The sequence below is a fragment of the Sturnus vulgaris genome, chromosome 1 (genome assembly GCF_052056855.1).
Source record: "Sturnus vulgaris isolate bStuVul1 chromosome 1, bStuVul1.hap1, whole genome shotgun sequence".
In the NCBI taxonomy this organism is placed as follows: domain Eukaryota; kingdom Metazoa; phylum Chordata; class Aves; order Passeriformes; family Sturnidae; genus Sturnus; species Sturnus vulgaris.
The window spans coordinates 133,833,078-133,859,915 of NC_142243.1; positions in this window are offsets into that span (position 1 = coordinate 133,833,078).

Genomic DNA, 26,838 nt, shown 5'->3' on the forward strand with positions numbered 1-26,838 from the left:
CAAGTAAAATCTTTAGGTTCCACTACAGGATGCAAGTCGTGTCATCTTTTTGGAGCGATGAGGCTAGAAATGGCTGGAGGGCCAAGTCAGGATAAAGTCCAGTCACAGAGCTGTGGAGTTAAGATTACAAGAATTTATACCAACTGAACAATGCAAGTGGCAATGAGATTTTAAGATGCATTCATAGTAAGTAGCATGTAAAAGAGATGAACTTATCTTATAAGATAATTCCCATTAAAAACCAGAGGTATAAACCTCACAAAAAGAGCAACATTGGGTTTTTATATTTTACTTTGGGTTTAACAAGCTTGAGCAAGTACTGCAAAATGCATTATTCAAAGCACTGTCTGACATTTTTGCTATCTTGTTATTATAAACACAAACTTCTGTCTGTGCTGCCAGCAGATATGGTATGGTAAAGACTGACTAGCAAGTGCTTTCATGGAAATAATGAATTTTGCTGTGTCTACAGCTACCCAGAAGAATTAGTGCATGTGTTAGGGCCTGGATACATTCCACCAAAATTTAGGCAAGTAGCCTGAAATGTCTCAGTTAAGAGCTCAGTTTCAATAATTGACATCAGTTCCCAATGAATAAAAAGGCTTATTCTAGAAAGCAGTTTATCTTAAATCTGAATAGCTCTGAGCATCTGGTTCTTTCTCACACATGTGAATACAGAAGGTTTCTGAGTAATTGCACAGGAGAAAGGTTTCCTGACTCATGATGGGCCTGGTCCTGCTGCTGCCCAGACCAGTGACTGGCTGGAGCACCCTTGTCTCCCTTCTGCATACTGGGGAGTGTCCCATGGCCACAAGTCAGGCACCACCTGAGTTTCTAACTTTGGGAGCTTATCTCAACACCTAATATGTGACAGAGTGGTGCTTCAGAGGTCCTTACTCCAAAAGTTACCTCCATCCAGATGAGATCATCTTTGCACTCATTAACCCCATCACAATTCTGAATTTGGCTGAGTTTACTGCCCCATTAAAACTACCCATGGGCACATGGAGAACCAAGAGGTATTAATGGGTCTTAATTAGCAAATAATTTTGATAGTAGCATAGCACATAGGGTTTGCTAAGCACAGGAAATCTGCAAAATAAAAAACCATTAGAAGCATACTTCACCTAAGAAGTCACTCACTGCCAACTATTCTCTACTCTCCACACTTTACAGTGCAAAGCTCTGTACAGTGCAGAGCCTCAGACTGCAAGCAAGAGGTCCTCAAGTGGAGCAGAAGAGGAATTCCACCCCAAACAAATCTCTTCACACCGATTTGACAAAGATTAGAAGCCCTTGAGCTAGGTAGAGTTTGGCTAGCTTTCACTATTGAATTTTGAAGGAAGGAAGAATCAAAATGAATGATGCCTGATAAATGTGGGTAGGCATTAACATCTGAAAGAACTAGGAAATGTGGGTACAATGTATGTGATTAGGAAGAGGCAGCAATAAGCCATTGTATTCTGCACGGGTGGTCAGGATACCATATAAACACCTTAAAATCATTCAGTGAGGGAACAAAGTAAAAAGTACAACTTTATTACAGATGGCAAATAAAGTTTTATGAGATATAGGTCATACTTGAGTGACTGACTATTTTTCAAAATATAGTTACCACTGTATTAACTATGGAAAGGTAGAGATATTTTACAGCTGAATTTCAAAGACATTCAGTAGACTAATTTCTCAGATTATTAATGAATATTTTGAAAATATTCAGAAGAATGTTCAAGAGAAAATTGGATCAAAGCCTGTGGTGTAGGCTTTGGCACACCTGTGAGAAATCGTACAGATATGAATTACAACCTCTGCTTCATTCTTTGCAGAGAAAATTTGATTTAAAAGAACACAGCAGTAATGCAGAAATGGGATGAAATTTTAGCATAAGAATGTTATTTTTCCCAGTCTCAAGTAGATAATTTAACTTAATACTAAGTGGACATTTGAAAACATTTATCACTCTGAGAATGAAAAAATGAATCAAGACTGTGCAATTTGTTAACAATCACTTTTCTGTGCTTTTATTTTGAACCTTGCCATGAATGGTAGCCACTTTCCAAGATAATGGGCAGTAAGTTTCCTTCTTTAATTTAATATCTGGTATTCCAAAACTACAGAGTTTTAATATGCAATTCTTCTTTAATGTTTCCTCACCCAACTGATATCTTACAATGTTTGCTAGCAAGAGCTAGCAGATCAGCTTTTTTGTTTTTATTAAAGAGCTTCTCTGTGAAATCAAAAATAAAACCTTAAGAAAGATTGTTGAGTCGTAGAACACAGGAAAAAGGAAAATGGAAAATATAATACTGTTTCCCTAAAATTCTAGCAACATTTGGAAAATATTAGGAAATAAAAAATTTGGAAATATAATGCGCCAGACCATGGGAAATAGAGGGATTTGGAACCGATAAAAACTAATGCAGCTCTGTTTAAATTAATCCAAATTTGTGACATATGATGATCTGGCCCAGAGGTAATATCTTCTAAATAATATTTTTTCTTATTTTTGACTTTGCTGATGAAGTCACTGTTCTGTGCCAAAGTATCAGCGTGTTTTAAAATGAATCCTTCATTTCAGGGGAGGATACATTCCTTGTTACATTAGCCCTCCAGATTCCTGAAAAGTATTACATTTTGCATTTCAAATTGAAGACTGGATTTGGATGCTAGCTTTCTGTTTGCCAGTGTATTTTACAAGCTCTGCCAGTCCATTATGCTGATCTGACAGAGAACCAAAATTATGAACAATATTTTTACAGGCAGGACGGACTCTGAAGTTCATCTACTGAGCCACTTCCAGGGAGATACCCCTGGCTGGGAATCTCCCTGCTGTCGGTGCTGGGCTCTTTCCCAGTCTCTGGGAGCCAGATCTGTCTGAGATGGGAGGAGGAATCACAAACCGTCTGGCAAGGCAGCTTTTGAGCAGAAGAGACTAGTTAAGTGAAAAGAAGCAGGAATTTTATCTTTGGCTTCTGAGGACATACAAATTACTTGATTAACCATGGATTATTGGTTGAAAGAGGGCACCATTTAAGAACACAGGTTCAGAATATGTTGCCAAAAACACTTACAACACAGAAAAGGTGGAATGGGGACAAATGAGACCAAGGTCTCTGGTACAAAATTCATGGTCAGTAACTCAGTGTAAGTAATCTGTGAAAACTGGGAGCTCATGATACGGATATATCATCATACGAGCACAGTGTATTGGTTTCAGAATAATTACAATGCTCTGAAGTTATAACAGCATGAGAAATGTAAAGGTGAGGCATTTGCAGGAGAGGTGTGAAAGTGCTGCAGTACTGCACAGGTGTCTGGGAAGTGTTCTGGAAGTGTTCTGTCTGAAAGGACAGACTGTCCAAGTCATCTCTGATAAGGGATGGTAAATTAAGAGCCAAACAGGGGTAGGGGAAATTTGTAAGAGAGATACAAGAGAAGACTTAGAGAATGTTTTCTAGTTCATTAAAAAAAGAATTTTAAAGCGTGAAAGGGGACGGAAAATTATTTACAAAGAGGCACAAAGAATAAAGGACAGAAGCTTATTTGAGTTGTAGTCTGTACTGATTTGAGAATGATTGCCTATAAATTGATTTTGAATGAACAGAGAAGGAATTTATATAGGAACACATATAGGCAGCCTGTAGGTGTGAAGGTGGGAAAGCTCTGGAAGATCCCCTCCCCAGCTGCTGTGCTGGTGGCAGCCGTGCTGCTCATGTGGATGTTGCTGCATTCAGGGGAGGGTACAAGAGCAAAACCATCTTAATGGCTCCAGCAGTCTCATGCTCCTGATTCCTCAAAATTAAAAGTATCCCTTAGCTGAAATACTACCACGTGCCCATAAAAATTTAGATCTTAGGATACTTAGATTACATAGAACATTGCCAAAGGAAAGCTGCTGCTGGAGTACCTAGTTTAATTCATCCCTGGGGCAAATACCCTGCTGCTGCTGGGCTGGACTCTGACTGTTGCAATGTGAAGGCTGGCAACTCAGGGACGGCACAAAACTGAGGAGCTATTCCCCTGCCTCCAACAAAAATCCCTAAAATCGAAACAAACAAACTAGCAAATCCAAAAAAACCAGCCATCACGTGAGATACCACTGGGGCAAAAAAACCTGAACTCACACGGGCTCATCACTGCAAGCTCTGAACTGCAGAAAAAGCAACAAGTGCCGTGAATTGGCTTGTGACACTTTGCTGATTATGCCTTGAAATATATTAGAAGCCAACAATATTTAAGTGATGCAGGCTTTGCTTCTCTTTGTTTTTGTGTTTCCTTTTAATGTCCACTGATCCTGCCCACTGAAGCCTAATTTAAGAGCAATTTGTGCTTGCTTCCACTGAAACTCCTATACTTTAATTTTTTTCTGTGTAGCTTTACCATAATTACTTCCCATGTAAACAGAGGCAGCTGTCTCACATATGGATGAGAAAAAACTTTTGAGAAATAGAATATGTTTTCAGTCCTGTGTGTGGCTGTTGTAATAGCAGGAAAGAGGACACAGTAATAAAATCCTTTGGACATGAAAAGGTCTAAGACAAAAGTCTTCAGATGTGGGAAAATTTATTTGACCTTAATCTATGTTACAGTGTTCAGCTCATGACACTGTTCTTGAAGCATCCTTTTGTTTGAAAGTTTGAAAGTTTGAAGTTTGAAATCTTTCAGACAGACCTTGTGTTAAGTGATATCAGTGTAAATATGTAGCAAATATATTTATTTCAGTGGATTTTCTTATTCCAGAGTGATACAGCAATACTTGGGGTGACCTGAGATGTCTATAGAGAAACTTATCATGAGAAAGTCTACTTAAACTGTGCCACCTCTTCCTTCGGTATTTTTGAGATTACCTAAATCACCTGCCATTTTCAAAATGATAAACAGGTTTTGATAAAACCAGTTGAGATGGTGCTAAATGTCTCAAATCTATCTACCCAAAACATTTTGCTGTTTTGGTTTTCACCCATGTGATTTCTCCAGCCCCACTTCCCTGCTCTTACCCACAGCCACTATATCTCACCTCACAAGTCAACTCTGATTTTGATCTTATTTATGTTGTACTCGTAACAGCTCAACTCTTGACTCCATGGTGAGATACGACCATTCACACATTATGCAGCAGATCTACAGACCTGCTGAAGTCCCAGTGGTATCCTGATAGCTGAAGAAAGGAGAGGAATTTTAAAATGTGCTTTCTCAGACAACAAATCTTTTCAATTACCCAGCCCCACTGTGATTCAACAGGGTAACCATTCCCTCTGCTCAATTCAAGAAGAAGGATCTTCTGCAACACTTTTTTTCTTTTTGTTTTTCAGTTGCAACATCCCACTTTATCTGTCAAGAGCCAACGTGTCAGTGATATGTTGACATTTCTAGAAAATTGTAGGCAAAGAAAATTCTCTTTTGGCTGAGACACAACTTAAGAATTCTGGTTCTCCCACAGAAATGGAACAAGAATTCAAGATTGGGTGCAATTGTAAGAGTGAGCCTGTGGATTTGGAAATAGAAATGCACTTCCTTGGCTACACACTCCACTGTAGACTTTCAGATCTCTGAAGAGACTAAAGTTTTGCTGAACTGGAAAACTACACTAACTTAACAGCTGGGACAGGGACAACATATCCAGGCTTGGTTCGAGGATTTGGTTTGCCTGAAGGGAACAAGCTTTTTATTTTGAAGATGTACAGAGGGACATTAGCTCTAACTTACTGCCACAATCACTGCTGCATATATACAGTAGAAGGGTGACTTTCAAAGCCTGATGGAATGCACTGAGTGGGTTTTTTACTCCTTAATCATATATACTGATACATCTCATCTACATCATTCCAGGATGTTGACTGCTGGTCTGAGGAACCTGAGCATGCTTCCTGCAGTAAACTCACAATTGAACCAAAATGCATAAGACTGGAAGTGGCCTATATAAAAAGTAACAATATGGCCCTTCTGGGTATTTAAGCTCATTTCTTCTTCCTTTTTAATTAGACTTACCTTTTTATTTTTTTTTTAGCACAATGTTTTTGTAGAACTGTTCTAAATAGGACAAGGCAATATTACATGAAGACCAGGCAACCAGGCTTTGTTTTGTACCCAATTAATATCATGGCTGAAATGAGTGTTTTTCTCCCAAAGTCATGCCCATCTTCAAGATTTTGCTTCCCTAATGCCTACAGTTGCAACCAGTCCATTCCTCCACCTTTGTGCCTGTGGTCAGGGGTGAACCTTGAGGGTGATTGTGCCTCTCAGGCAGGATCTTGCTCTGGGCAGCAGCTTCCAACTACTTCTGTTCTCACTATGCAGAGGCACCTAATTGCTACTTGCATTTAACCCAAGCAAAAACTAATTTTCATGCCTGGGACTGATCCCTAAAGTTGAACCACATGTTTAACAGCTGCCATTAGTTGCTTTCAGTGTAACAATGGGGTAGTTTTGGCAAGGTCTGGAGAGGAAGCAACTATGCAACAGGGAAAGAAAGAGTGTCCTCAAGTGCCCTTGTGCTTATTCACATTAGTCCTATATCGATTCATTTATGAGTTATGCATTTTTAAAAGAGCCCTGCACTGCTGGAAGCTCAGAGCATTGCACTTTTGACAGAAAAAAATTGTGCCTAGGAAAATTTATATTAGGTTCTGCAAGATTAACATGGACATGTCTCAGCGACATGCACTTGGGACAATAATGCTGGGCTCTTGAACAAGGCTGAGGGCCTGGAAAGTTCCAGTCTGCAGCAGGCAAGGCTTGCAGTGCTGGCAGTTGCCTGGCCATGCTTCCAGGATTTCTCTGGGTCGGGTGGGAAGCTCAGGGAGAAATGCAGTGTTAGTGTGTGCTTCCCAGGACAAAAACTTGGCAAAGCTGCGGTGGGACTTTTCACCCTAGAGGGCCAAGCAGTGCCTGTGCAAGGGCAGCACTGTGGGAAGACTTCCCCACCTCTCCAAATGTCCATCCCCCAGTGCCAGGGGGGTGAAGGACAGCTGAGCTGGTCATCCAAGGCAGAAGAGGAGAGGGGGATAAACTGACACTGCTATGCAGAGGAGCAGGAGAGGGGCCGTGGGCAGCAGGCAGAGCACAGGCCAGTGCACCAATTCCTGCTTCTTGACAAGTCTGTGGTGCCCCAGCAGAGATTGTCTGCACGTCTCCAGTGCCCAGCTAATGCAATGTAATTGAAGTCATCTTTGCTAGCAGTCGGAGAGCTCTTGTAAGAAGTCACCTCTCCTTCCCCTTGTCCTGGGTTATCCATGAGTCTGTCAGCAGCTCCTGCCACTCAGCTGGTCTGTGGTGACTTGCTGATGTGTGACTCTTGGGTGACTCTGACAATCTCAATGCTGTGACAATTCTGCTTCAGGAACCACGTGGCACAGTAGAAGCAGAAAGCAAAAAGAAGTAGCAAGCCAGACCTCAAATACAAGCACATGCATTAATTTATAAATGCAGGTATGCAGATATTATTTATATGTTATATTTATACAGTATATATACATACATATAAATGTATTATATTTACATATAAAACCCCACACTCACTATGTATATAGGTATGTATATAGATATGGATATGGATATAGATATATGTGTCTGTATGTATGGATGTGTGTTTATAGGTAGCTATATAGGTACCCCTGAACAGCACATCAGCTAGGTGTTCAAATTCAGATAATTCAGAGTGCTCATGCTGGGGTTGAATTAGATGAGGATTTATGTTTATCAAGTCTTCTTGACTACCCCTTTGCCAAAAGAATGAGAGCAGAGTTTGGCTAGAACAAGTAGGGTTAACTAAGCTGATAACTCCTCTGAGAAAACCTCAAGCCAAAGAAAGTCAAAAGGGGTGGAGGGATGGAGGGGAAGATATATGAATGATTGAAATATCTAAAAGGAAATCAGTAATTTTGAACCGTCAGAGCTGGAAACAATTAGTGGCTGGCTGGCAATTCAGAAGAATCAATAAGAGAAGGATGCGATTTCTAATAACTCAAAAATAAAATCTGCTGATAAGTTAAGAAGGAGCTATAGGGGAAAAATAGGTGAATAGGATACTAAATCTGTTAACAATTATTGTTAGTGCCAACATTGGCTTGGAAGAGTCACGTTTGTTCTATCACCTCCACCCAGACAATTATAACAATATGTATTCACCAGGCTCTCATGACAGGAGCATCCACCAATCCCATTAGTGCTAAGGAGCTGCTGGCATTTGTTTTTATTTTAATTTATCACTCAGCTGTTTCAAATCACATAAAGCTAAAACTTGGCTTACAAGTTGTCGTTTCCAATGCTAATCGTTTGTGCTTACTGCATATATGCCTGTGTGATATTGTGATACAATTTTCTGAATTGTAAAACTGGCATGGAAAATTCCCAATCTGGGTATGAAATGTCCTCTCTGGCCCTTTACTGTAAAGGCTGGTCATGTTAAAGCTATTGGCATACATTTACTCCCCAAACAGGAGCCTGCCAGATGAAGCAAACTAGCTGGGTCTAGTTCACCACCACTTTACAATTAACAAGTTAACCCAGAGCAGTAGCTCAGACTGTATGTATATAGGGTCATCCTATTCCAAGATAATATCCATGTGGTTTCCTTAATTTCTCTAGTCTGGTGACAAACAGCACAGGCATTTGATAAATTGCATTTATTTTTCACCTTTTGACCTTCTCACTTGTTCTCTGCCCACTAATCCATTTCTGCTGGGACCACTTCTGGCATTAGAAACCTCTGAGCAGCGCTCAAACAGCCAACGCTCAAAAAAGAGCCCTGTCACAGATGGTTTCCTTCTTCCCTTTGTAAACACAGTTTCCCTTTTTATCCTCCTCTTCCAAATTACACTAGTTCAGAAGAGAGACCAGTGACAGCTACAAGGATATTGTAGTTGGGGGTCTGGCTCATCAGCCAGAACCATGTCTAATGCTGTTTGAGGTTCTACAGTTGGAGGTAAAATTATTCTGGTATAAAAAGCCAATACCTTGAAAAGTGCTTTTTCTAGAATGTGGTAGAAACAAGATATATGGTGGCTTGCTCTGGAATAAATATTATGTTACAAAAATCACTCATGTCTTCAGAAGAATTTTGCTAGTTTTGGCCCCAATCCTGTAATATGCTCTTTATGGGCAAGAAGTCCCTCCTCATGGACTAACTGAAAGATTGAAGCTGTATTTGGACTGTACAGTTGAAAGCATTCAGCTGCTTCTCAGCACTGATGAGTTGCTTTCCATTTCCATCTAACTTAACTGTGCAAGTTCCGTTGTAACTACTATGCTGGGAATTTGCATTCTGTTTGCTCTAAGACATAAATGTGCAACACTGTGGTCCCAGAGCTCAGTCCAGGGCTAGGAATGGGCAGTCAGCTCATGGCTTCTTTCTTCCAGTGCCCTACCCTGAATCATTTTCATCCTCCCCAACTTGCAGCTATTTATATCTTGATCCTGATATAACAAGGGAATAAACGTAGCTATACAAACTTGCAACAAATAATTTTATGATCTTCTAGGAAGATGAGGAGTACTAGCAGTACTCTGGGTGCCAGTGGCATTGTAAGTGGTGGGTATGGATTAGGTCCTCATCCCAGATGGGTGGCTCTGAGAGAAGGCAATTTGTGCACAGCCACTTTGTGTGCTGGTGGAATAACTGCATCCTTGGTATGCAAGTGTTCAAGAGATTTTCTGTCAACTGTGCAGCAAAATCAGGCTCTCTTTCACACCCTCAGAGAGCCCAGACTGTATGACGCTGTTGTAAACAGTAATTTGTTATAATATTGTTGTAAACAGTACTTTGGATTTAATTTACATTGAGATTGATTTCACACGGCACATTGTGAGCCTGCACACACTGCAGACAACACACACAGCCACTCTGCCCATCTCATGCCCAACTGAGTGAGATTTCTTAAATAAGGTGATAAACCCAATTGTTATAATTTCATACAGCCAAGTTTTTTATTTTGCAGAATCAACCTATACTCATCTGTACAACAAACACCTGCAAGTTTTTGGGAAGTTTTTTGAAAGAATCACAGGCTAATCAGTTCTTCAGTAGCCAAACAAACAAGCAAAACTCAATTAAATCACACTGACCATTTCCCACCTGATTTTCCTCCATGCTCCTAAAAAGTCTATGGAATTGGATTTTGGAGTTAATTTTGCCTTTGAACCAGTCAGTTTTCTGCCTCCTCCAGCTATTTCCACACTAAAATCAAACTTCTTGCCATGAATGGCTTCAGCTTCACCAGTCATAGTTGACACTGACTTCCTTGTTCTTTGATTCTGCTCTTGTTTCTCAAGCCGTTTTCCTATAGATATGCTGGACAATGGACATTGCATATATCCAGCTCAGCTTTTGTCTGAATGGTGACTTCTTATTCCCAGGGATTCTGGCCTGGGGAGGTGTCCTACAGGCAGTCCTAGCAGAGTAAGGCTGAGTCTACCTATTCATTATCATAGCAGGAAGCAACATTTTTATAGGAAGCGCTCTTACTCATAAGAATTTAGGCATGCAGGTTCTCAGTCAGAACAGCACCAGTTCTCATTGCATTTAGGGGATGTTTGTATGAGGCTGAAGAATTACATCACTTTTCTACATACATATAAAGTATAGCACATTAAAGGGAGGAAATGCATGCATTGACCTATAAGGACTTTGTTTAACTCTGATTTATTAAAGGTCACTCAGCATGAAATGATTTAAAAAAATCCTATGTCTGAGAAGCGTGTTTGGATTTTTTGAGATACATTAATCTAGCTGGATAAACACAATTTCTTTGGATTTCAGGAATGTATTTGGTGCTGTACCACATATCAGTGCAGTCTCAGTAAGTCAGAAATCAGACAGTTCCTGCTTCATCATCCCATTACAGGGATGATGAGGCAGGAACTGTCAAAGCAAATGGTTCAGCAGTAGCTTAGGGCACCCAAAACCTCCATATAAGAATCCAAGAAAAAGCATGAGACATTCAGGCATTTCTTTTTTCTTATTTTTAACTATGCAAGTGCTCAAAACCCACCTATTGCCCAAGATTTTGAAAATTAGTTCTGAAAGCCTGGACTAAGTGATGATTTCTTGTATATTTGCATTGTTCTGAGTCAAAGTGTTAGGTGCTGCTTGGCTCCAGGCTTGTGTTGCTGGAGTGTGTCAGTGTCAGGGGATGGCAGACCCTGCTAGATTCATCCCTGTGCTTTTCTGTCCTGCTCTGGGGCAGGCAGAGCTGCAGTCACCAGCCAAGTGCTTTCTCTCTCCCACGCTTCAGAGGGGAAGTATCAGATTGTCAGGCACAGTCCAGTCAGTGCTCTGCTCCTGGGATAGTGCAACCACATACTGTCCTTATTTGGGCTGGATTGCAGGGTTACAAACCAGTCCTTGGAATTTATTTTTTTTTTTTTTTTGCCTTTTAACCAGTTCATTTTGGTGAGATACTTTTTTCCCCCTGTAAGAAAAAACCCCACAAATATTTTTAGAGCTGATTAAATTATTTGTTATGAACAGATTGTCCAATGAATTTTGGCCTTTTCCTGAATATGAGTCACTCAGAACCTTATTTCACTGGATGAATTTGTTATTCATAAATACTGAAGGAATAGTTTATGCAAAGGAACTTCATTCTCTGGGTTTTTCCAGAACTGCTTGGTTTTTTAAATTAGAATCTACTTTTCCTGGTCCAACATTGTTTATCTACATTATGAAGCACTGTATCATCTCACTAAATAGTAATAAAGAACTTTAAACATATGAATAACAGCTAGAAATATTTGAGGGAATAGAAAATAAAAATGCATCACTACTTGTGGTAAAATTCTGTGAACATTTGGCTTCAGATGTTTTTGTGGATATGGCTATTGCAAACATAGATTATTGATCATCAGCAAAGACTATGTGTATATGGATATTGCAAACACAGAGCAGTATCATTCAACAGATCACATTAAGCAAAAATATCAGTGTATCTAGGAATGAAAATTGGGTTGCATACCCGCAAGAGATCTGGACACCCAAAGTTGCTCCAGGAAAAGTGAGTTGAACTCCTGCACAGTACATGGACTCACTCCAAGTGAGTTTAGCTTCAAGTTGTCTAGATCATTAGAGTTTTTTCTTTCCTTCCTTCCTTCCTTCCTTCCTTCCTTCCTTCCTTCCTTCCTTCCTTCCTTCCTTCCTTCCTTCCGAGCAGGTTGGTGTTTACTCATAAATTGGTTCAGCAATTAAAGTCAAGGTATGATTTAGGATTTGAGCATCTGAGTTTAGTAGACCAAGCTAACTGCTGGACCATAGAAAGACCTCGAAGCTAGGATGAAAATTGAGCAACCCCCACTATCAATACAGATTTGGGATTGAGAACAGCCCTGCAGAGAAGGACTTGGGAGTACTGGTAGATGAAAAATTGGATGTCAGCTGGTAATATGCACTCATAGCCCAGAAAGACAGCTATAGCCTGGGCTGCATCAGAAGTGTGACCTACAGGTCAAGGAAGGGGATTCTGCCTCTCTACTCCACTGTGGTGAGACCCACCTGGTGTACTGCAACCAGCTCTGGGTTCTTCAGCACAGAAAGGACAGGAACCTGGTGGAATCAGTCCAGAAGAGGGTCACAAAAATGGTCAGATGAATGAGACATCTCTTCTAGGAGGAAACACTGAAAGAACTGTGATTGTTCAGCCTGGAGAAGTGAAGGATCTGGGAAGTCCTCATTGTGACCTTTTATATGGGGGACAAAAGTGAGGACAAGATTTTTAGCAGGGACTGTTACATTGAGAAAGGGCTAACATTTTAAAACTAAAAGAGGTTAGATTCAGACTAGATAAATAGAAGAAATTTTTTATGATGACTGGTAAAACACTGCTACAGGTTGCCCAGAGAGGTGGTAGATGACCTATCCCTGGAAACATTCAAGGTCAGGTGGAATGGGGCACTGAGAAACCTGATCAAGTTGAAGATGTCCCTGCTCATTGTATGGGGGTTGGACTAGATGACCTTTAAAGGCTCCTTCCAACCCAAACCAATGATTCTATGTTGTCAGAGGCAAACAACTGCATTTTTACAAAGTATTGGTGGGTTATGGTTAAAGATGCTGTTTGGGTCATTGACAGATGCAGGCCTACTTTATGTGCCAGAGCCTCCATGTAGAGGGGAGAATTACAGCAATGACCATATTTCCATAGCCAAGAATGCCTTTACTCACCCTCATCTAAACTACATGCTAATAATCCCAAACTGGCCTCTGTTAGCAGAGACTTTGCAGAGGCTGAGGGCTTTTGCAGTAAAAGTATCTCTTTGGCGCTTGGTGTCACAAATCCTATTTTAATTCCCAGTCCTGGTCTTAATCCAGAGCAGCCCTAGCACTCCTGTGAATCACACTCACCACTTCAGACAGCAGGTTTGAAATAAGATTTGTGAACACTCTACAATTAGCAATCACCTAAGCTTTTGAGATCCTGATTTCTTAAACCCGACACAGAAAGTCTTGGATTTCCCGCTTCACCTGAAAAAAGGTCACTTGAAACTTAATTCAGAGTAGCTCAGTGGAACAAGCAAGATCCATTGACACATGGCCATGTTTTGAATCCAACAACAGTTCAGTGCAAATAATGTCAAAATTATTTTAAGTTAATACCTTTGAGAACTATCCTCCAGCATGAACAAGGCATATCTTCTAAGTGCTAATTAAATTACCACCTGTGTTTACTCTTTCAAACTTTTTTCCTTGCTCAAGGAGACTTTGATTTTGCAGCCGACCCCATGTTGGATGGGAATGTTGATCAGCTGGAGGATACGAAGGCTCTGCAGAAGGATCTTCACAGACTGGATTGGTGGGTTGAGGACAACAGCAAGAGTATCAAGAAGGCTGAGTGCTTGGTCCTGAACTTGGGTCACAATAAACCCAGGCTTGGGGAAGTCTGTCTTGAAAGCAGTCATTAGGAAAAGGATCTGGAGGCGCTGGTGGCATGAGCCAGTGTGTGAGCAAGATAGCCAAGAAGGCCAGTGGCATCTTGGCCTGTGCGGCCAGCAGGACCAGGGCAGGGATTGTCACCTTGTACTGGGCCCTGGTGAGGTGACACCTTGAGTGCTGTGTCCAGTTCTGGGCCCCTCAATTCAGGAAGGACATCGAAGGGTTGTGGAGCGTGTCCAGAGAAGGGTGATGGAGCTGGGGAAGGGTCTGGAGCACAAGTGCTGTGAGGAATGGCTGAGGGAGCTGGAGGTGTTTATTTATCCTGGAGCACAGGAGGCTCAGGAGTGACCATATTGCTCTCCACAACTACCTGAAAGGAGGTTGAAACCAGGTGGGGTTGGACTCTTCTGTCATGTCTCAAGTGAAAAGGACAAGAGGAAATGGTATGGGGAGATTCAGATTAGATATTAGAAATAATTTTTTTCTCTGAAAGAGTGGTTAAACATTGAAATGGGCTGCCCAGGGAGCTGGAGTCACCATCTCTGGAAGTGTTCAAAGAGGTCTGAATGTGGCACTTGGGGATATGGTTTACAGGAGATAATGATGGTGCTAGGATGATGGTTGCACTAGATGATCCTAAAGATGTCTTCTAACCTTGATAAATCTGTGATATATTCTATACAGTTAAAAAATAACAACAAAATACTAGATTTATATAGTGGTTCTATCCTAAATGATTTTATAATAATGTATGGATTGAATTTCATAGATTATACATTATTTGTTTTTCCTTTCCAAGGAGTTATGCATAAAGGATTTCATCAAGGATGTGACTGATTAGGATGTTTTCATCTGCTGGTCCTATATTCAGCCAGGTCTCATATTTCTCTCTCTTATGATTTTTTTTTTTATTTGGTAGCTCACATAAGGAAAATACTAAAGATAAGGTGGAAAGAGTGTGAATTCATGGCTTTGAGAAATAGCCAGAAAACCAGCTTTGATGAAGAAAAATACAATGCAGACTGGTCTAATCTTTAGGCCCCCTAGTAGGCATCAGAAACTGAAAGCATCAATCAATGTGCACCTAATTTTCCAGTTAGGAAATTGTCATCTATGAGTTATTTTTAACCTTTAGTAGCATTATAACATTATTGATGCCCTCCTAATAGTGCTCTTAAGGCACAGTGTCTTGCCCTAATCATTTCAAGCAAACATAGAGAGAAATTGAACCAAAAGACTTGGAAAAATAGGTGGCTAGTTAGACAAAAAATATTCACTATATCAATTCTTCTGATATTTGGAGTCTGCCAAGCCAGTTCTCACCTCCTCTGGGGCCTGGGAGTTTAGCACTGCAATTAAGGAAAAAGTAATGCATTTCGTTCTTACATTTAGGTTCATATGAAGGTTTGTATTCAACCTCAAATTTTCTTCTTTTTCCAGTGTTCTAGCCTTATTGTTCAGTCCAGATGAGTGATACCATTCAACATCATACTTAAGTCAGGGTTTTTAATTTTTTCTGTTTCTTAATTTTGCTCCTCTACACTGTGGCTCACAGCTGGCTAGCCGTGACAACTCTTTGAAATGAGACCTTACTCATAAAAAGTGGAATGTTCTTTCACAGGATATTATTCTTAATCAGTATTTTATCCTACCACTGTTAAACATCTTTTTGCTAGAATCCATGCCATAAAGAAGATCTGTAGAGTTTCATCTTACATGTTAGCATTTAATCATGTATCAGATACAAATGTCATGTACCACATTGGCTGGTGCTTCATCCTGCCAGAAATACATTGCCTGACTTCTCTAAACCAAGCAGATGGATTCTTAATATTTACCATTTTATGTCTCACTTTAACAAGTACCAGTAACAGTCAGATCTTCACTACTCCCCCGGCGATATCATTTGTGTATATCACAAGTGGGCAGATGCCAGAACAAAGATAGGTGTACAAGTCAAATTACCTGACATGCCCAGAGCCTCTGACATGCTTATCTTATGACATAATTGCAGGTCTGAAATTCTGCTGAACCCACTGCTACACCAAATAAATCTTCAGTGCTGTGAGTAATATCATTACTACAGATCTTGCTCGGTATATCTAGAAATTTGTGACTGACTGCTTTAAAGAAGTTTGGATGTTTTCCAGGTGACCTGCATACTTCTTTATAAATGTATATGTCTCTTTAAAGAGTACCTTACACCGTGAAGCTGACCAGAGAATCTGTGAAAATGTTAAATTTATTAAGAGTGTGTTGACTGCTTTCTTTAGCTATGTGAAACTTTTATGGATGACCCTTCAAACCTGGCTGCTGGTTGGATTCCAGATATTGTATGTACCTATGTATGGTTATAATAGTACAGCTACAGGATTTGCTGTAGGAGATATGAGAGGAGCTACACATGGCTGTGCACACATCTCAAGCCTGCAGCAGTATGGAGAGCCAAAATCAGACCCAAATTCTAAACCAGATCTCAGCTACATTAGCTGTAAAACTGCAGTTTCAGAGATTCAATGCAAAATGCAATGCCTGGTAGATGGTTTTTAGGACTTTTGTTCTTTCAATGATCTTAATGCACTTTAAAGTACTGAAGTACATTACAGCTCTTCTGACTGAAGGGTTTTATGAAGCAGACTAACATCAGTAGTCCCAGAATACACACCTGGGAAAGCAATGTACAGAAAACCATCATTCAACTGTCTGGAAGAAAGAAACACACCAGTTTAGGGCAAGATCTAGAATATGTCATATACCCCTGTAAGTTCTGGTGAATTAAGTAGAAATTACCAAAATCACTTCTGCCCAAGAGGTTGCTGCCAATACCTGATTGCACAGACTCGTGTAACCAGCAATGTAAAAAAAACCCCAAAAAACAACAAAACCACAACACTTTCTAGTTTTCATTATCTATGTGAACATTTGAGTCCCTGTGTATGCTGCATTAGGGCTAGAATCAGAACTGTATGTTTATAATATTTCTTCAACAACTCAAACTGTGATGTTATACTAAAAATATATTTCTTGGTCATGAGGCATTTTATTTTATTTGGGAATAAAAGGGATTCTTTCCTCTGTATCCTAACCAACTGTAATGCTTAGACATTGCTCAGTTCTCCCTAGGATGGCCTGGGCATCATACTTGTCTTAATAAAATTGTGAAATAATTTCAGTAATTTGTTAAAGAAGTACTTGGAAGTCATTACATCACAGAGCAGAAACTAAAAACACTTTGGTATCATGAGGTACTGAAGTAGTGAAATTTTCTGAAAGGTTAATGTTAAGTTCTGGAATAATAGGTAGTAACTAACAGGAGCAGAATGGAAGGAGTAGGACAATTTCCGCTGTTGAAGTTATTCAAAAATCAAAATCCAAAAGTAAAGAAATAAAAATTTGAATTTAGGTAAGTTTTTTACTAGGAAATGAAAAAAAAAAGTGCACAATACTCTCAGGCACTTGGTGTGATTCTTGGGGATGGTCCTGTGCAGTGCCAGGGGTGACTTGATGATCCTTGTGGGTCCCTTCCTGCTGAGTGTATTCTGTGATTCTGTAATAAAGAGGCAACCTGAGAAAGATGCTGCTCCTAGTTACCAGGTCCTCACTTATATTAGCTCTGGTCTTCAAAATAAATATGACAAGAGGCAAAAGACTGCTTCTGTCTTGTGTTATGAGAAAAATTCCAAATTTGAGATGCAGAATATTTTGTTTGTCTGAGAGCATAATTCACATAACAGAAAATGTTGACTGGGTGCTCCTGGTGAACCCTCAGCAATCTCTCAGTTCTGCTTTGGAGCATGTCTAGCTTGAAAGTTTGGAAAGCTGGACACAAATTTCTGAAGAGCCAAATTGTCCTAGGGTGATGTTATGGTGTTTCTATCTCCAATCCTGTGTCCTGATTATGTTTGGTATTATGTCCTGTGCTTCCAGGACTGAGTCTGAGAGTGAAGCTTTGTTTTGTCTTGTTATCAGCCGGCTCACCTCCCCCATGGTCTATGTTTAGGAGAGGTTTTAGCTCGGCTTGCTTGCTTGCCTGCTTGCTTGCCTGCTTGCTCGCTTCTGCCTTTTTCTTTCCTTCGCTTTGCCCTTGCTTTCTGCTTATTAGTTAGTTCAGCTAGGCAGTCCAACTTTTTCCCTGGACTGTTTTCTCTTCCACCCCGTCCCCTCCCTCTCCTGGATACCATCTGAACGGACGGGGACCTGGGAACCCCAAGAAACACCGGGAGGCTACACTTTGTCACCTGCAGCAGTCATCCCCAGCGCCAGAGACTGATAACTGGGCGACCACTCGCCAGAGAGACTGAGTTTGTCATCCCTTCAGAACGGTGAAAGAGTTTTTTTGTCAGCTGGTGTTGTCTTTTTTCCCTGTGCTGGGGAGTGTCTTGCTTGTTAAATAAACAGGTTTTTTCTCCCACTCTTCTCCGAGGAAATTCTTCCCGAACCCGGTGGGGTGGGGGGGGAGGAGTCGTGGGGGTTGCTGTCTGGGGGCTCCTTCTGGAGGTTTTCCCCCAAATTTGCCCAAAACCAGGACACAAATGTGTAGAGATACTCTACAGCTTAGAAGAAGAACCTTAATTCATTGCAATCACATAGTGAAAGTCTTAGGTAAAAGCTTCACTTCTCCTTTCAAAAAATCTAACACAAGTAAAAGGCAAAAAGGAAATAACAGAAATATTTTAGCTACTATTTTTGTCATGTAATTACTAAATATATGCAATGTTATTGCATAACCTGGAGCCTGTCAGCTTCAGAGATAATGTGTATTCAGGGTTTTTAAAAAGCTCGAGAAGCTCTTTCTCCCTCACACACATCATGCAAAGCAGAGCTGTTCCTACTCTGCTTCAAGCCCATTCTTTCCCCTATTGTTTTTGGTTACACTGAATACTCTGACTGCAGACACCAAAGTGAGCAAATTTTAAATTCTTGTTTTCTTGAATTGAATTCCCACAACCTAATGTTTGTAGTGGAAACATAAGAAGGCAAAAACATGCACTTCTTGTTAAAGAGGATTTTACATTAAGCAGGGAGTGAATCAGTGTTAATTAATCTTTGCATTGGGGTTTTGTTTGCAGTTCCTGAGGTGAGGCTGATATACCAGCACCATGGCTCCAATAAGGTGTTACTGGAGAGGGGGACAGCCTTCATCTCTTGGACCCAAAAAAGGAGACCAGAACAACTGCAGTGTATGGTCTGTGGTTTCCTCCCTGCTAACATGCACAAGGAAGACCAGGCTGTGCTCAAATGCTTTTTAAATAAGCTATCATAACTTGAAGTGAATTAACGTACATTGGAGGTCAGAACTCAGGTATACCATGACTGAAGTTTTAGTCCAAAATAATCAGGATGCTACCAAACAGGTACTATTGTAAGATGCTTTAAAAAGGGTATTCTTTAAAAAGGGTAGCATTATCAGATGCTTTTGTAAGAGAAGACAACTTACTGCTGAAATGCCTTTGGGGAATCTACTGGCTTGTGTCCACCTGCAGTAATGGACCTTTGGTTGTAGTGGATTTCAGGCTTCCTGCTGGTCAACCACACACTGAGGGTGTGCACCAAGTTGTTGGCATGAATGGTGACCACCATGACTGGACTGCCTTTACCAGAATTTGTACCAGACTAAGCCTTCCTGCTCATCTCATCTCCTCTGCTGGATTGCTGCTTCCTATTGTGCTGCCATGCTTTGAGGCAGATGTGAATCAAGAGAGACCCTTTATGTATGATGAGGTCTGGAAAATAGGTCAGGGAAAGAATACTCAGTAAGTTTGAGTCACTGAACTGGAAGGAGGAAAACTTGAGACTAAAAATATGCCAGCAAATATCCAGGATAAAAAAAGGCTCCTGTTGACCACAAGGGAGTAATCACTTCTTTCTGTCTGTTGTGATTAGGACAAGAAGTAATGGACCTAAATTGCAGAAGAAAAGTTTTGGTTAGAAAGAAAAAATGTTTCTGTCATCAAGGCAATGAAGGCTTGTAACATATCAGCTGGCACAGCTACACAATATCCCTTTGTGGGGGAAAATTTAGGAATATGCCAAATCAAAATCCATCAAGATGGCAAAGGTAGATACTTCTTCCTGTATTGAAGTTTTGGACTGGAGTGCTTCCCGTCTGGAAGAACTTTCTAGCCTTCTGACTCTAAACAGGACGGCAGAGACCTCTGAGTGCACAGTTTTTTGCAGGCTTTCCAGCTGGCTCCTGTGGGAGCTGTGGCACTGGACAGAGGGTGCTTCACTGGGCATTTCACAGGGCACTTATGCTGGTCAGACTGGCCTTGATCCTTCAGGCTCTTCTCCCAAACCTATTTCTCAGTATTGCTCTGCTCAAACATCCAGCATGGAATTTCCACTGGAAGCAGAGTATCCTAGGGTCAAATGCCCAGCAGACAAGGCCAAGGAGCTGTCTTGCTCTCTGTCTGTGGCAGATGGACAAGTTCCCTCCTGACCAGCAGTGCAGCTGGGGCATGGGAGATGATGCAGGCTTGCCATGCTATGTCATGCCATGACCCAGCCTCCCCTGCAAGAAGGATGAGCTCTGAGCCTTGGTATTCTCCAGCTGCTCCCCCATGTTGGATGAACTCTCTAAATGCTGTTCTGGGTCACCAGACCATTTTTACTCTCAATGGCTTTGATGAATTCAGACATATGACAATGGTTATAAAACATACGGCACCACATACAAGCTCTGGAAATGCCTCATTTCCTTAGAATACATTTCTATTAAGTAAGCCTATGTAATTTCCCAGCTATATGTAAATAAACCTTCAAAAGGCTTCCCAGGTTGCCTTTCTATCCATAAATCGAGCACACTGTGGTGCAGGTCAGGGGTCTGGCCGTGGTGCCTGTGGTTTCTCTTCTCCCTAGGTAGTTTGAGTTCTGCACTGCCCAGCCTGGAGGATTTGTGGATAAGCAGCTTAGATGTCTAAATAATGTATGGATCAGTGTGCAAGGCCTTTCATGTAGAGTCTGTGTTGCAGGCAACAGTAGCAGTCTAATGCAGGCATTCAGGAATTCTGAGTTTGCTCATGTCTGCTGCTTTGCTTGTTGCCTTTATGTGATTGTGTGGGTTTTTCCTTGGCAGGGAGCACTGTGTTAGAGATGATGTATTAGCAATGATGCAATTTCTTCAATCATTTGAAAAAAATCCTGAAATTCTTGCCCTTATCTAGTATAGCACATGGTACATTTCAGCAAAGAGCTCCTGGAAGAGGGGCTGGGAGCATTTGTGGCTGGGTGATGGCCTGTTTCCAAGGGCAAGCATCCAAGGCATTCTTCCTCCCCCCCATCTGCACAGAGACACGTCAAAAGAGTCCCTTAATTCTGGCCTCAGGTCAAGAGGCCTCTAGAATACATACCTCAGTGTAACAGAACTCCTAATTTTTGTCCCAAATCTGCATGGAATTGTTATTTAATGCTAAAAACATGGCCACGAATATCAGGAAAGTTTATCTGGGAAGAATGTTCAGTCATCCCATACATCCACATATTTCACTGTGGGTGCATTTCCTGGGCAGAATATTTTCCTCAGTCAAACTTCACTTCAGAAGTTAGTAACTACTAAAACTGTCCACCTTTCCTCCATCCTTTTCTATAAGGCAGTGAATTCCTATGGCTAATTTTTCCCTTGCTTTTTATTCTGACAGTATGATGTATTCCAATATTTTTACATAAAGTCATGGGTCCAAATCTCATCCATTGCTGCAAAAATGAAGTGATGAGAGTACTGGGGGAAGTTAACCAGTGAGGTGAGTAAACACACTTCAGTGGTGATGCTCATGATGCTTTTGCAGACAAAACATGAGTCAAGAGGATGACTGTATCTGATCTTAAAGAATGTTGATAAAAAGATTTGTTTGAAAATAGGCGATGCTTACTATAAATATGGGATCTGATAGAGTTACAAAAGTGATACAGGACCATCTTTTCCAAGTCCATGAAAAGTAGGGGATACAAAGGTATGTGTATTTTTAGAGTAATTAATGGTCTTTATTATTCTCTATTGCTTGATTATTAAAGTAAATTAGGTCAATTAAAAATTCCTTATTTGTATTTTTCAGTGTTTGAGAGCAAGATACAGAAAAGAATGCAGGGACAGAAAAATAAAAAAATCCTTTAGAAATCTAAATGCAAACACATGGGAGGTTTCTGCTGTCTTGAGGTCAGCTAGTCAAAACCAGTTTTACTATAAAGAAGCGCTGAGGAAGGGGGCATGTGTTTGTGAGTATATAATCTCATCTCCAACATCTTTTCATCTGTGAAATATGAAGCTGAAACAAATGACAACCTCCTGACATCCGATTCATCATACCACACTTGCAGTGTTATCAATGCAGAGGGGAAGGTAAGAATGTTAATACATAACAGAAAGACCAAGGTAGGTAGTGAAATCTATTTAGTGTACCCATCAGAAGCAATTGTAATAGCTGGCTTAGTTTTAAACCCATAAACTTAGAAAAATGAGTCATGACAGTTTTAGCAATGAATGTAAGATGCCCTTTAATGTTAAGCAAAAAGATATAAAATACTTAGAATATTTGCATGCAGTAAGGCAGTCTATCATCCTGATTCGTAAGTTTGGCCACATAACGTGAACTTGCCTCTGGATGTACAAAGGAAGTGTCAGTGGCTGACACAAGAGTAATGGGAGCAACAAGAGGCAGAGCCCCAGGATTACAGGAGAGAAAGGCACTTCCCAGTGAGCTGCATGATATTCCAGTAAGGTAAACTGACAGTGTGTCCCTGCGTTTTACAGAACATTTAAAACACAGAACTCTCACCACTACATTTTGCAGAAGTCCCTCACTGGCTCTACACTGATTTTTGGGCCAGGGTTAATATCTTCTCCAATAATGGAACCAATGGATATATTTCAACAGATTCACTCTTCTCTGGTTCAGTTTTGCTGTCTAAACAACAGGTTCACAGAATCCTGTATCTCAGGAGATTCTACTGCCTTCCTAGTCACATCTGCTTTAATCTATTCCTTGAAGACCAAACTCTTCCCCAGGACTAATTTGGGATTTTGGTGGTTCAGAGGTAACAAAGGGTGATTTGGTCAAGTGCCTCCATCCTGAAAGTCTTGGAGGCTGGAGGATTCACCATTACCTGTGTCTGGCTGGCTCAGTGGGTGTTCAGAGGAAGGGTGGAAAGGCTATACTCCAAATATCTGGTTATAAATTTATAACTTGCAGGCTCCCTCCTCTTCTTGATTTGCATGTATGAGCTGTAGCATTATGCAGTGACTTCCACAGTCTTTTGTAGAGTGGATCCATATCACACACGTATCTGGAACACCAGTGGGTCATAGACTGACACACTCTGTGGACCTACCAGCACAACAGGAATGCATAAAGCTCTGTGTTTGTGACAGCTCTTTAAAATGTACATCTTAAATTAGAAAATGTAAAACATTATACATAAACAGTGTAACAGTTTATTTTATGTAAGTTTTAAAGAGCATGACATTACTAACTTAACCCAAACACTTTTCACAGTAAAATGGCAAAGCATTTCTCAGTATTTAATTGTGCCCATTGTTCCCTCTCCTGAATTATTTTTTTTTAATTAAAGGAGCACTTTAATTCAAGCCCTTAAAATGTATTTATTGTGATTGATAATCAATACAAGATGACATTTTCAACAAGGAAAAAACACTTCCCATCTGGTGGGAGGAGAAAAATACATTGTTAGACTAAAATATAACTTGTAGCCACACCCATAAACATGTATCCGGTAAAACAGTAGAAAAGACTCCCTAATGGAAGTAAGAATTCTGGCTAGAAGTGATTTCAAGTGCACATACCTCCTGCAAACTTGTTCTTGATTTATAGAATATAGACCACACTTATTAATATTGCCAAGTTCAATAAATTGTAAGGGATTACATGTCAATTTGTTAAATGTAACATATTTTAAATAGCGCTTAATGATATTTTTATTTATGCAAGGCTGAATGAAATGGAGATCTGGTTCTCCTTTTGGCTGCAGCAGTCACAGCAAGAGTCGGAGGCATGCATACAAATCAACAGCAAAGAAACCACTGGTGGGGTGCTTTCCTGGCTGAAGATGGGAATCTGTTCATGCTTATAAGAGTCAAATTAAAGTAATAGCACATTGAAGTTTGGCCACAAGCACAGCTGCACCATGAGTGTGTTTTCGGGTTCTTGTTTACAGCTCAGAAATGATCCCGTTCTATGCCAGAGGGCTTGTGGGAGTCTGAGCTAGAGGTTCCTTGGGCTGAGCCAAACTGGGCAGCACGGGGCAGAAGAGAAAAGTTAACGGGATTTTTTTTTTCTTCAAATGTATTTGAAGGGCTGTGGAAGCATTGGAGTTGCGGAAGTATTGCTGCTTTTCAATATTTAGGATGCAGAAATTAAGGAGACTGTGTTAAGAATTTAATTTTCACTTTTATTCGATATAAGAAAGATACTGTTTCCTTTGGTTTTTTGAATCATCATAGCAAGAAAGCAGCCCTTAAAAACCCTCAGGGGTGCAGCAAGAGTAACTTCAAGATCAAATGCTGTTTCAAGCCTTGTTTTATGATACATCAGAAAACACAAGTAACATCAAACGTCTTGATTTTTTCCATTAAAATATTTTTAATTGAAAATATATATGAATAACTGTGATCTTCTTCAGAATGTATTACATCCTCCTGTATATGACACATTTTGCATGCTAAAGGATGCTGCATACCTTCTGCACAGTTGATGATTCCCATACTTACTGGTTGCACCCTCAGAGAGATGTGTGTGACTATTGGGCAACGTGAATGGAAACCAATGCAGATCAGGTCTGGGTCATGGGAAACATTTTGCAATAGCCCAAATCAGAAAATCATGTTTAATTTTCAAAGCTATTGTCAAATACTGCTGCAGACTACCTCTCAGTGGCATTTCCAGACAGGGCTGACAGTGGTGGGTTTCTGCTAACACAGAGATTAGAAATGACTCCTTAGTTCAGTGATAAAACTGTGAAGCTGCAGTCACATCCTAGTACGATGAAACCATGCTTGCTATTCTTATTTGAACACAGCTGCAACTAGTATCCATAATTCAAATTAAGTGCTATTTAGGAGGGTGTTTGGAAACCCGATTAGTGTTCCAGGATTGAGATTTATTGTTTCCAGATTGGTGGTGACTTTTCCTTTATAGTTTTAACAGTTTAGGGTAACTGAGACAAAACGTCAAGTGGAGAATTTAGTATTTAAAAATGTCTGAATAGAAGAAGCAAGAAAGCTCAGATTTACTTGGCTAGGCCTGACTTTGCAAGTTCGCCTATTTATCAGCTTTGCAAGTTGGGGGTTTTTTGCAGGTTAATGGCAAGTGCCCACGATTTCCTCAGGGGACTCAAAGGTTCACCTCTCTGCAGAATGACTGACAAACCAGAAAACAGTTTGCCACAGTGAGCATCCAGTCCCGACATGGTCTGTCCTGGTGTCATGCCTGCCTTTCACACACACCTCTTGTCCAACTGTGAGCAAGTCATGAGCAGGAATCATGTCACCTTTTACTCATCTAGAAGGTATCCACGTAGTCTTTACTGGACACCAAAAAGAGGCAGGTAGTTCCTTGGAAACACTTGTGCCATCCTCAGGTATCTGTCTGAGACAGTCACAATCAACCACTCTTGAGACACCCGTCAAATGAGCCAAATCTAATTTACACCAGAATTCACTCTTTGAAATAGCTAAAGAACAAGTCTTTAAATCTTGATTTTCCTACATGGAGCAAGAAGAACTGCCTACTGCAGAGGTTCAATCAACTCTTCAACAAAAAGAGAGAACTCTGCTCTTGAGTCTCACTGCTTTTGTCCTGAAAGGTTATTGTAGTTTGAAACTCTGTGCAGGATAAACGAGTGAGAATGCAGACAGTAAGAACGAAATTACCTGCTGGAATTAAATTGTTTATGTAAAAGGCATGGAAAATCAAGTGGCAGTTTTCAAATCTATGTAGGTAATGCAAGGTCATTACTGAGGAGCTGGATAGAAGTCCTGTGCCAGTTATGGTGTGTGGGCAATGGATTGAGCCACATTCACACACACACACACACACACACACACACACACACACACACAGTGTGGGTACCAGAAAGACAAACGGGAGTGAAGCTCCAGGTATAGAACTAGAGGGTTCAAAAAGAGATGCTCTAAAATGGTCTCCCAGCAGTAAAATCCTCTGTGCATTGACTGAGGGTAAAGTGTCCTGATGAGGCATAAGGCAGTAAACAGACATGCAGGGAAGAAAAGCTATTGTATATTCCAAGGGAAACAATTAGCAGAAGTCCCTACTGCAGCCAAAAAAAAAAAATATAGAAATTAATTCTTCTGGTATCTGTGTTTGGTTATCTGGGCAAGATGGAAAAAGATGGAAATATTCAAGAAGGCAACTTTGGATGAAAATGTATCTAGAAATCCACTTTCCCTGGCTGCATTGGAGATTAATTATAATTGCAAAATGTGTATTTTTGTGGTTTACTCCTTGGCCTCTTTGAGAATAATTCAAAAAGTAAATGTGCTGCAATTTCTAAAGAAGAAGACACAAGCAAAAGATGTTTATAAAAATTTATTGCGTTGTTTTTTCCACAGTGACCTTGGGCTGAAATGGTCAATGACATTGTATAAATATTTGTTTGTCGGATTAACATCTTCATCTGATTTGCAGCCTCATCTGATAGGAGACGAGAGGGAGTCTCAGCAGGCTCTCCAGCACCATTTGCCCAGGGAACAAAGCCCTTTGTTCTGTCAGGGATTATTCATTAGCAGACACTGATGGCTGGCTGGTATTCACCAGTCAAAGATGTGAGAAGAAGACCTTATTGTGGAGCTGGAGTCCCCTGTGAGCTTGAGCCAGGGTGAGGCAGCCAAGAGGGAGGCAAAGGCTTTCACGTGTCTTAATTTCCACGTGCACAGCTGTGACCAGCTTTGCCAAAATCTTTACTCATGAGTGTGCTAGAGAGAACTCACACACTGCAAGCCCGATGTT